The 12,070-nt window shown below is 30.8% G+C and overlaps 1 protein-coding gene across 1 annotated transcript in view; it reads right to left on the bottom strand.

Annotated features, from left to right (window-relative positions):
* The window catches only part of LOC129916436 (uncharacterized), a 104,402-nt gene that overhangs the window by 24,861 nt on the left and 67,471 nt on the right, over positions 1-12,070 (bottom strand). Inside the window, exon 4 of the mRNA XM_055996406.1 lies at positions 1,390-1,456. The gene's annotated coding sequence lies outside the window, so the exon portion shown is untranslated. The remainder of the gene's footprint in view (positions 1-1,389; positions 1,457-12,070) is intronic.

Genomic DNA, 12,070 nt, shown 5'->3' on the forward strand with positions numbered 1-12,070 from the left:
AAGCAATACCCATTAAGATTGAATTCAGAACATTCTGAATTTTCACTTATCTGGGTCTCACCTAGTGCCAAAACAGCTGGCCTGTTTTGCACAGTATAAATGTACACATCGCAAAAATTCGATCTAAGCCCACGAATGTTGGCATAGTCGACCCTGAAATTACCTACCATTTAAATATACTAAATATATTTAAATCTGTACTGCGACTTTTCTTGTGGAATAAGAATATCAAGAGAAGGCGTGTATAAATGAGAACAAAATATAATTTGATATTTTTTGATTAATTTCTATTAGAAAAAGTTGGTTCTTTTATGTTACAAAAGAAAGGAAGAAAAAGATACAGCCCGTTTCAATTTCTGACTATTTCGTTACAGTTATAGTTTCGTCTTGAACAGTATTTAACTTAAACCTAATAAAAATCAACTGGTTCTCTTATTTGGTCAGCCACAAAATTTTGTGAAGTGGTCACTGTGGTGTATGAGTAATATTTTTTTCTGAAATAAAAAATCAAACAAATTTGTGTTTGTTGTCCACCCAATGACCTATCAATGTGAAATTGCGCTTATAATCAAAGAAAGTCTTTTCAAAAACAATCTATTCAACACTTTCAAATATTTCCCGTGTTTTATTTAAAACCAAAAAAAAGTGCAATTTCATTGATTGATATAGCGGATGTGCGATATGGTCTTTTGACATTGTTGCTTTTTTTTGTTTAACTTACGTACACCAATGAAGTAAAAGGTCATCTATAAAAATCTATCTATTTATCTTTTTTTTTTCTAACATAAAACAATCAAGCACTGTTTAAAGCATCAGCAGCATGTCGTCTCAAATAATTTTTCCTTGAGTTATTTTCATTATGAACATCATTATTCATACAAAATATCATAAGTTAGAAATAAAGAAAATAATAAAGTTAAAAAACATTAACAGCCGGCCGGTTGTTTGCTTTTTTTTCTCTCGTGTCGCTGTCCAACTTCAACATCAAGGTCAATTAGTGAGTGATACGGGTTGCATCGTTGCGTGTCAATTTGAATAGAATAATTATAATTTATGCATAGATTTCGCATTTAAGTTATATTGAACTGAAAAAATTTCAATTTGAATGAGTTTTGTTGTGTTTAGTTTTAAAAAAGAAACTTAAAATTTGATGATACATATCTATGAGTTGGAGAAAAAATCATTGTGTTTAAAGTAGCATGAAGGATGGAAGTTTTGTTTATTTATTTTTTTTAGCAAAATCTGTAAAGGTTAAGTATCTCAAATTTTGGCAAAGTTATTGTATTTTATGTTTTTAACTCCTACTTGTAAATACTTTTTTTTTTCAATAAAAAACAAAAACAAACAATATATAAGTAAATGAACAGAAAGAATTAAAAATTAACTTACATTTATTTAAACGTTATTTTGAGCTCTTTGTTAGATCAAAGAAAACTGTGCGGGCATTAAAAGTGACCTGTAATGAAAAAGAAAAAAAAAAAAACATTAATGAATAATATAACATATAAGTAAATGTAGTTTTGCTAAATATATGAATTCAAAACTGTACGAATAAAAAAAATATAAAATTTGTTTTCAAAATAACGAGTTTTATATTGTTGACTTTCAAGCAAAGAACGCCGGTCAATTTTTTCGCCCAGGTCGTAAGACCCGTTTATTTTAAAATGTTTTGTTTCCGTGCCAGATTTGAGTTTAAGTTTAAGTATACTGAGGGAAAAAACAAGTTAAAATCAACGAAAACCACGTTGATTCAACTATTTTTCGGAATGATTTTGCGTTGAAGACGAAAATTTTATAATCAAAGTAAAATATCGTTAGTTTAAAGTGGTTTGCCGTTATAAAACATTTTTAAATCAAAGTTGTTACAACTTTGAAAAAAAGCATCAATTTATTCAAAAAAAAAAGAAAAAAATTGGCTCTTGGGTCACTAGGCGAATGCTTTAGGCTAGGCGCACACATGCGATTTTGATCGCGCGATTATTCAGTCGCGAATTAGATGGCAAGAATTTCAATGACTGTAGACACAATTTTCAAATTTTTAATCGCGAGAAGCATGTGTGTTCACAGTCATTGAAATCCTTTGTGATCAATTTTTGCGACTGAATAATCGCGCGACTAAAATCGCATGTGTGCGCCTAGCCTTACCACTGTGCACTGTCCGACAAAAATAAAAAATTTCTTAAGTTGTTTCAATTTTAATTTAAAGATATTTCATGTTAGTTTTTTCAATATTAAATCAACGTTGAACATATTAAATTTTACGTTGCGGTTTTTCCCTCAGTGATAGCTTTCTCTGAAGGTTTTTCGACATTTTGGCACAATTTTTTAATGGAATGCCATTAGATTTTGACTTTTTATCACTAAAATCAATTTAAACAAAATAATACCTAATTGTAATTTCACGCAAAATAAAAAATATGTTCAAGCTTGAGGTTTTCTTCCAAAATATTTAAAATAAAACGTACGACTGTTCATGATGCTTAGTTTTTTAAGGGGTTATACTTAGTTGTAATTTTGAAAAAAAATCAAATATTTCTTTTTTTGCATATTTTAAATGTACATATACATATAAAGAATGTTGTCCGAATTTCACATTGATACAGCAATTAGTTTTCGAGAAAATACGTATTTGTGAAGACTTTTAAACTAAGTTTACATGGTTCCCAAAATTTGTAACCGCGTTTTTCTCGAAACTGTGTTTTCAAAGTCGGTGAGCAAAATTTCTCCGAAACGGCTATAGTGATCGGCTTAAAATTTTTACACAATTTTCTTCGATACTTTTGTCAGGCAATGAACGAAGGAATAAGGTTTTTGACAATAATTCGATTTTTAAGTCAATTTAGAGTTTAAATTTTAATTTTAATTAATTTTTCTTTGGAAAGCCCCCATTTTGTCAAAAATCAAAATTTTGCCTATTCCTTCGTTCATTCCTGCATTCGTCTATTCTGAAAATTAATCTTTTGGATTTTTTAATTTTAAGTGATTTGGATCAGGGCTACCTTCGTTGATTTTCAAAAAGAGGCCAAAAAAGAGGATTTTGATAAAAAAGAGGATTTTGATAAAAAAGAGGCCCCAACAAAAAATATGTGAAAATAGATAAGTTAAGTACGACAGTCACACGAAATACCTCATTTGCGGTTTTCCCGAACCGCAACACAAACCTTTTAACACAATTTCTTAAAATTAAAATTGTATGAACATAATAAGAATAATATAAAAACATTACCTGTGCATAATTTCTTCAAGAAACAACACAAAATTTATAAAAAAATAGCCTTATCAAATCAAATCAGCGCTGAACAACAGTTACGTATATTTTTTTTACAATTGAAAGTGGTAGGTATAATTGATTTTCCAAAAAATTTCCATTTTTTTAATCAAACGTACATAATTTTAAAAAAGAGGAAAAAGAGGAACCAAACTATCAAAAAGAGGGATTTTTTGACAATTTTTAAAAAGTGGAAAGAAAGTGGATTGTGTGAAAAAAGAGGCGCAAAGGTAGCCCTGATTTGGATCAGAGATATCTTGCTCACCGCCAGACACCTTTTTTTTGGAGGTCGAAGATCTACTACAAAAATAACGGAACTCAATATTTTTTTAAATACACATCGAATTCTTTTAAAAACATAAAATTTGCTATATGTACATGTATTCTTTATGTTTATATAATTAAATGCCTCTTCACAAAAAATCCACAAAAACGAACGTTTTTTCGCACTTACAACTAGATGTAACCCCTTAAAGCATTCTTTAAAGAATAATTTTGAAATTTAAAAATTACTATAACACCTTCTTAAATGGTTATATTTTTCAAAAGACGCAATGCTATTTTTTTTTTTTTTGAAAATTGTTGGACAAGTTTTTTTTTAAAAAAATAATAAGTTTTTTGTGTATAAAAGATTTCGAAAATTGTTCAAAAAACTGTTTAGGTTCTAAAACATTCAAAAGCTAAACATTTGCTGGTTCTAAAAGAAGTAGGTACAGACAGCTCTCAATTTTTAATTTATAGAGTTCTGACGCAAATTAAAGTAGCATTTGGTTGACTGTAGTATTTTTTGCTTTCCATTCTAATGTGTACCTACTTTATTCTTAGCCTAAGATATACAAAAATTTTACGCAATCGTAGCTTTATTAAAATTCTAAATGACGTCACGATGCTAAATAGATAGATTGCTTTAATACTTAACTCAAATAATTTGCTAAAAATTCACCTTATACAATAAAACAAATTACTCCATAGTCCATTATTGTATCAAGGCTGGTGGGGTTAGCAAATTTGTACGGTAGATTCCTGCACAAACAGTAAGCATAACTACTTACTTCCTATTCAATGTCAAAGTTGAGCACGTTTTTATTAAAAATTCAAGTAAAACTTTCACTTACTTAGATGCAAAACAAGATGGGTGCATCTGCTGCAAAAAAAAAAAAAAAGCAAAAAAATGCAATGACTTCTTTGGAATTTTCATTTGTTTGTGAAGAAGAGCTATGCTTTTTTCATTACAACGCCACTGATGATGACGACATGGCCACTATATAACGATGTGTAGTGTATATAGGATCAAACTTTTTAGTATTCATTTCATGTTTTTTTTTTAATTAAACAACGAACAATGTGCATGCATTTGACGTCCAACAAACAGACAATCAACAAAACACAAACAACACCAAACAACAAACATGTGTATAAATTCTTTTTTTTTTTTATTTCTTACCAACGAACGACCGACGATGATTCCGAACGAATGAAAGACCAAGGTCTGTCTGACTGAACTGTGAAAAGTGAGGTTATGTAAAAATAAAATAAAAATGTCAGCATCAGCATTCCATGACTTCACACGACCACATTGACAACAATGGTAATGAAAGTGAAATTCAGGGTAAAAAAAAAGGTTAAAGAACTTTAATTTTGTGAATTTTATAACATTTTAATTTTTTATTTTTATTCGTTGTTGCTGCTTCTAATCAACACCGATCTTGTGGAATTTTTGGCCTTTTGTAATATTTTAGCGGTATACCGCACAGAACCACTATATGCAAAAATGAGGCAATGAACTATGATCCGATTTATATTTTAGCCTTAGGTAAAATTCTATTAATCAAGAAGAATTAGTGATTTTATATATTGTTTATGAAAATTAATAAACTGTTGTTTTTGAATAATTAATATTATATTTATAGTCATTTTTTGAATTTATTAATTTACAAACATTGATTAAAAAATTTACTGGTTTAATGTCACAATTGGGACAAATTGAGCTCTTTGTTTATAAAAATGAATTATGAAAACGCTTACAGTATTGTGACTGCGACTGAATTTTAGCATTATAACAAGGTCTGCAGTGAAAAAATACCAACTTGGAAAAAAAGTGTAGAACTTAGTGGAATAATAGTAAGAGATTTTGGGCTCAAATACAACCTCTACCATCTAAAATTTTTTTCAGAAGTAATACCTCTTAGAAAGAATTGACAATACCTCCAAGTCCAAGAATATCATTGCCATGAACGACACCTCACTTTTAAGGGCCCAACCCATAGAATCCGTTGCGTCCGTTCCGTCGAAGTTTTCAACTGACAGCTCGATAAAATACACACGTTCTTATGGGAAGCGACCCATAAGCGACGGATCGGACGGAGACGGACTTCCCATAAGAACGTGTGTATTTTATCGAGCTGTCAGTCAAAAACTTCGACGCAACGGACGCAACGGATTCTATGGGTTGGGCCCTTAAGAACTGAGTTCTTTTCTTCTCAGATTTTATGAAATGTGAACTTTAATTGTATATTTGTGAAGAAAATGTAATAGAAGTAATATTTAATGATATATCTAATAAATTATATCAATTATATACTCAAATTCTGTTGTAGAATTCAATTTTACTATGTCAAAGTCATACCTACAACTCATAATTTGTTATAAAAAATTGTTTTTAACTGAAGAGCAAGTACCTAGAGGAAATCTAGTCGTGCATTTCATTTTATTAAAAAAAAGAACAACAATAATAGTTGAAAATTTCTTGCATCAGAACTTCCTTAGTGCACATTCAGCGATAAAATATCGAACACACCTTGGAATTTGAAGTGAGCTGTCAAAAAGCAATCCGTCATACGACGTATTCTATGGTTCACCCCTTTCTGTCCCATCCTTCAACTTCAACGGATGGATTGACGGAACGGACGCAACGGATTCTATGGGTTGGGGCCTTTAGTCGTAAAGACTCGGCATAAATGTCTGTTCTCTTATAGTTGTTAGTCACTAGGCCTTTGCTCTTCATGAGGTCGTCACGCCAATATTTATTTGAATTTTTGGGAGAAAAGTCTGCAGTTTTTTTGCTGCAAAAACTGGCTGTTGGGTTCAAAACCGGAAGCAATCCTTTGTAAAATAATCAGCCCAATTGTGAGTTTCACGTGGAATGTTCTCCGCCCGGAATATTTTTGCTAGCCCGGAATTTAAAAAACTATCATGAAGGGAATTTACATTATCCGCTAAACTTGTTTCTTGTTCGGCACCAAATTTTTAGTGAGAGAAGAGCTGTCGAATACCTCGCAAATTACCTGAAAAAAAGTTGAAAATACAAGGAGATGTCCGAACGTGAACAACTTTTCGCCGTGAAATTCAATTTTTCCGGGTCGGAATCTTGTGGAAGGATGCATTTTTTTTGAGCATTTTTCAGATCCATATCGCTTAAAGTTTTCTTATTTCTATCAAAGAGAATCACTGTCAATTGCAGCTTATCATTTTATTGCACGAAAAGATATTACACTGAGGGAAAAAACAAATTGAATTCGAAACGTGTTTGTTTCAAAGATAAACTACTTTGATTAATATTGCTTTAAAGAGGGAAACAGCTAAAAATCAATGTATTTTCCACATTGATTTAAAATTCTCATTTTAAACTCTACATCATTCCTAGCAATAGTTAAAACAATCTCGTTTTCTTTTTTGTTGATTTTTTTTTTCTCCCAGTGTTCGCAAAGGCCGACTGGGTGTTTTAAATCTATCAAACCATTCTGTGACTAGTTGTTTTATCAATTTTGTTGACGGTAATCTAAACAAACATCTTAAGAAGCCCTTTTTTTATGTTTGAACTAGGCAGGTGAAGATCACAAAACTTGTGACATTTATGACATTTAATGTGGGACTGCAAAAAAGTTCCCTTATTACTACAAACATGCATTAGACTTAAGACTTTCCCAAAAATGTGCAGTTAAATTAACCCTATTGTGAATGAAAACTCCCGGGGAAATGTGTTTTTATATTCTACATTTTTATTTTCAAAAATCAAAATCCAAAGATTGAATCAAAATATCAGGGGCTTTAGAGTATTCTTTCCTATCGGTCTAAATCCAATAAAACAGTTTTTGACTCTAAATTGTATTTTCATTTAAGTGACAAATCAAATAATTTACATGTCACTGTGGCGTATACGTAACATTTGTTTCTATAAAAAAAACTTAAGCATTTATTCGATAAAATTTTTATCGCTGACCAAATAATCAATTAAATTCATTGTTTATGAATATTTTTTAAAATTCTAACTTTCATATTGAAAGAAAAAAATCAACTAACGTCTGCTCCTGCACCAAAAAAATCAATTTTGTTAGCTTCACCAATATAGTAATGTTGGTTTTAGTTAAAACCTTGCAACCCTACTGTTCTTACCTACCTGCTTGATTCTAAAATATTATTTTACTAAATTAAATATGTTTCAAAAGTGCAACACTTGTTTTTTTTTGGAACCATCTACAAAATATGTTTCAAATTTTGTAAAGACATAATAAACCTATTATGTGTGATTTTACTATTCAAATTATTTAACACTGTCTGTGGCACCAAGTATTTAATTTCCAAGCACGTTCTTGCATTGAAATATGAAAACTACCACCAGTAAATCCAAACCCCATTTACATAAGCATAATCAAAAAAATGTAGCTAATTCCATTTTGGCTGCATTTATTCATATTTTAGGGAAAATTAAAAAAAAAAAAATAAACAAAAAACATTTTCATAAAAAATATTTTAATGAATCGTCTCACTTACAAAATTGAATATCACACCAAAGACGGTTCACGAACGACCAACCGAACGACAGACGGACGACAATAAATGAAAACAACTCCCAAACGGAAGCTGGGAGTTTTGTTTCAATTGAATGTGGTGTAGTTTTATGGGCAAAATATTGCTGTGCGTTCTTTAACTTTTCAAAAGGAGTCTGGAATTTATTGTGTTCAAAAGTGGCTTTTTTTTTCTGCTGATACATCAAGGCATTCCGACAATTTCCTTTTTATTTTTTTTTTGTTCAAGTGGCACAGTAGTCTGGTGCAATATGTTTGTTGGGGCTTTTATATTGCTTATTTGGTGTGTTCACTCTTGACTTGAGAGTTTGTATCTTATTTTGTCTGTTTATGACTTAAGAAATGCAAGTTTCATCTTTTAACTTTTTTATTCGTTTGTTTCAATTTCACTTGCGTGTTTGCATTTAGTTTATTTATTTTGTTTTTCTTTAAAAATGGAAAAAGGCTTACAAAAATTTAGAGTACTGTGCAGTAAAATTCTTGGAAATTATTTTTTTTTTTTTAAGTTAGGGTGGAGAGTTAAATATTTAACTCATAGGAGTTACTTAAAAGCTTCTAAAAATTACAACAAACGTGCGTGAGAATGCAAGCTTGAAAAGCGTGAGTCTAAAGCTTAAACTTATGTAAAAAATAATTTTTCACGGAATTTTGAGCACAGCATAGTGCTTTTTTGCAGTATGAAGTCACATAGCGTGCAACTGCGTGAAGTTTAAAGATGATTCACGATCTGACAAACAAGCAATTTCATAGATAAATTTGCGGAAAGATACTTATTTCATTTTTCTTGCCTTTTTTGTGATTATTGTGGAATTGAAAAACATTGAATAGCTGCTCTGATTTCTTCTTTTCCAGCTTCAGATAGATTAAATTTTCAATGACAAGAGCACAGCGCACACATAAAGAGTGAAAAGTGAAATTAACTCACGTGCGCATATAAAATAGAACCGCAGAAGTGAAGTTATAGCTACTAAAATAACTGCAGTTGATATTACCATAAAAAGCGTGTAAAAAAACAGATACGCCCAGATGGATAGAAAAATAAGAAAAAAAAAATATTGCATGATGAGTTGAATGTTTTTTAGCACGCGAAGTGAGAGATGTATTGCAATTGTTGAATGTAACTCTTTCATCTTAATATCACAAATGATATACATTTTCATTTATGTGAAAAATATAATTTTTTCTTAAGATTTATTTTTTGTTAGAAGTGCCAAGTAGGTATATCTCTTGCATGACAATTTGAATTTGTAATTAGACGGCGCTGACAAAATAAGAAAATAAAAACACTGCCATAGATATAATGACTTAATCGTGTGTAAATGACATCAAGCAATTGACAAGTCAAATAATTAGCGAGAAATGTTAAAAAAGTGAGACTCTCACTTTAAAGAAAATTGTAAGATCATTTCTAAAAATAAGATCAAGTGAAATATAAATCTGTTGCAGTTGTTATTATATTAAAAGGTGATAATTATTTATTTTCAAGGTTGGCAAGTCTGGACAAAAATTCCGCACATTTTTTGACATCAAGAAAGAGAATTATTTCAGTAGGTGGAGAAGAAATTTCAAATCTGGCTAAGGGAAGGTTAACTTAAAAACGCTGGTGTTATTTTTTTAACCGGCATAAGTGCATTACAAAATTAAAGAAGGATTTTTAAAGACATACATAATTTGAAATTTGTATAAGAAAATTAAATGAAGACTGCCATACATATTTACCGCTTTCTGGCAGAACAGTCTCGACATTTTTTAAGCATGTCCCGATTTGGAAAATGTCCGAATTTTCCATTTTTTCAATGAACTCCCGTTTTTATTATTTTTCCATACCAACAAATTTAGATCTGTTATATAAGAGAGAAACTGTTTGAACAATAAATATTTAAATTTCCAGATTTATTTCAAATACATATATTCAGCTTACAAAGAGCTTACCAAGTTAAGACTCATTTTAATCTTAGTTCATAGATATGAACCGTAAAAATAGGCATATTGATAGGTTTTAAAAATTGATGTCAAATGTAAGAAACAAATTTTCTAAAAACGTAATAATTTTTTTTTTTTTGAGATTTTTTGAATTTTTTGATAGTTAGATATAGTAAAAAGTATGGTTTTTTGTTACTTACTAACTTAGCTATGATTACACGGTCAACGAAATCGGTCAACGCGTTGACTCTCTGACGTAAAAATGACGTCACAATTTGTCCCAAGAGTGTCATGTTGTGTGATCTTCAACGAAAACTGTTGTCATTGCGTTGACGGGTACAATGACACTCGCGTTGACACACATTTTTTGGTCAACGCATTGACTATTTTCGATGACCGTGTAATCTCTCTGTCAATGTCATTGGGACGCGTTGACTGGGTTTTAGGACTGGGTGTCATAGCAATGACCCTGTCCCAGCGTTGACGCGGCAGAATTTAATACCGTGTCATCGTTTTAGAATGACATTGTTTTTTGTATAGATTAAAGTTGGATTGGGAAAATTTTTTGTAGGACGATTATTGGAATGGCCCCGATGACTTCAATTATGAATCCATCAAAATTGAACTTTTTCAAATGAGAAAAACCACTTTGAGTCACTCATTTTCCAGCTCTAGAAAATTCTAAACGAATACCTTTTTGTTGTTTGTTTAAAGTTGGTTTCTTTTGGACTTTTAATGGGTTAAAATGATCTGTGCTGTTAATTACTCTGCGGAGTGTTGAAACACTTGAAGAAACACCAGCTTTTTGTTTGATTTTTGCCCCAGAGTCAAATGAATTGGAGGCAGATCTCAAAATTTCTCGTCGATTAACTGCTATTTTTGCCGTTTTTTACCTTCATTCATATTTTTCCTGTACGAACTTTTATTTTTGAGGTACGAATAGCAACACACTAAAACTCCGATCAATTTTGGTAGCTATAGCAGACCCGGTCAGTACTTGTTCCGTTAACAAATTAATTTTAGCTCTGTCGACAGTATTCAAAGCTTTTAATCTACTATTTTTTTTTAAATTTTAATTAAATGACAAAATCTCACTGAGAACATTTCAACCTTTGATTTGGTATGCCAAACACCTCAAAACTCTCATAAACAACGAAGATATTGACCTTGAAAGACCGTGTGTCTATTCAGTTGACGCAAAAAAAAAACTGCATTTTTCCATATGGGACGCTTTGTAAGAGAACACGAAAAAAATAGAGGTACTTTGAGAATTATTCTTTCTGATTTGGTTTCTCAACATCGCAAGCTAACTGAAAACATCATCAAATGTTACATGAAAGCTCAATCTTAGGAAAAATGGACAAAATACCTTTGAAATTTTGTGTGCTTGTTCAGTTGAAGCGGAGTGTATGTATTTTGGTGTGTTGGCCGAGAAGTTAAGGAGTTTTGTTGGTTTCAAATCAAAAGTAAAACTAGGCATCTTCCTGGTATACAAGATTTTTTAATCCATTTGTTGATAGTTTTTTTTTTATCTGAGTAGCTATACAAAGTATTTTTAAGATTCTCAAAATAGAAGGGAAAATTAAACAAAGTTGTGCTGCAAATGTGACTAGTATTGTAATTAGAGAATCAATGATTTCAAAATAAAGGTAGTAACGTCTTTTTTTCAAAATTTATAGATTTGCCGGATCAAAGCTTGGCATTTCACTCTTAAGCCTTTACGATCGTTAGATAAGAAGACCACACTTTCAAATATTTGCTCGGAAGACCTCTGGTTTTGAAATTGAATTTACCATTTAACTCGATAAGTTCAGAGGGTGCAGCGTTCCTTCTGATTCTTTTTCCAGAAATATTCGTTTTAGTTTCGCATATACTTTGGGTTGAACTTCAGAAACTATCAATCTTTTTCAAAAATATGGTAAGTATTTGCATCAATGTAAATGTTAATGACTTTTATTTTTATTTTGAAGCGAAAAAATTCCATCAACAAAAATTGTGTGAAGATATTTTCCATCTTCAATTTGATTTGAGGAGCCTTAGAAATTTGACCTCGGTGCAGGAAAAATTAAGCTAT

Source organism: Episyrphus balteatus, chromosome 3 (assembly GCF_945859705.1).
Source record: "Episyrphus balteatus chromosome 3, idEpiBalt1.1, whole genome shotgun sequence".
In the NCBI taxonomy this organism is placed as follows: Eukaryota; Metazoa; Arthropoda; class Insecta; order Diptera; family Syrphidae; genus Episyrphus; species Episyrphus balteatus.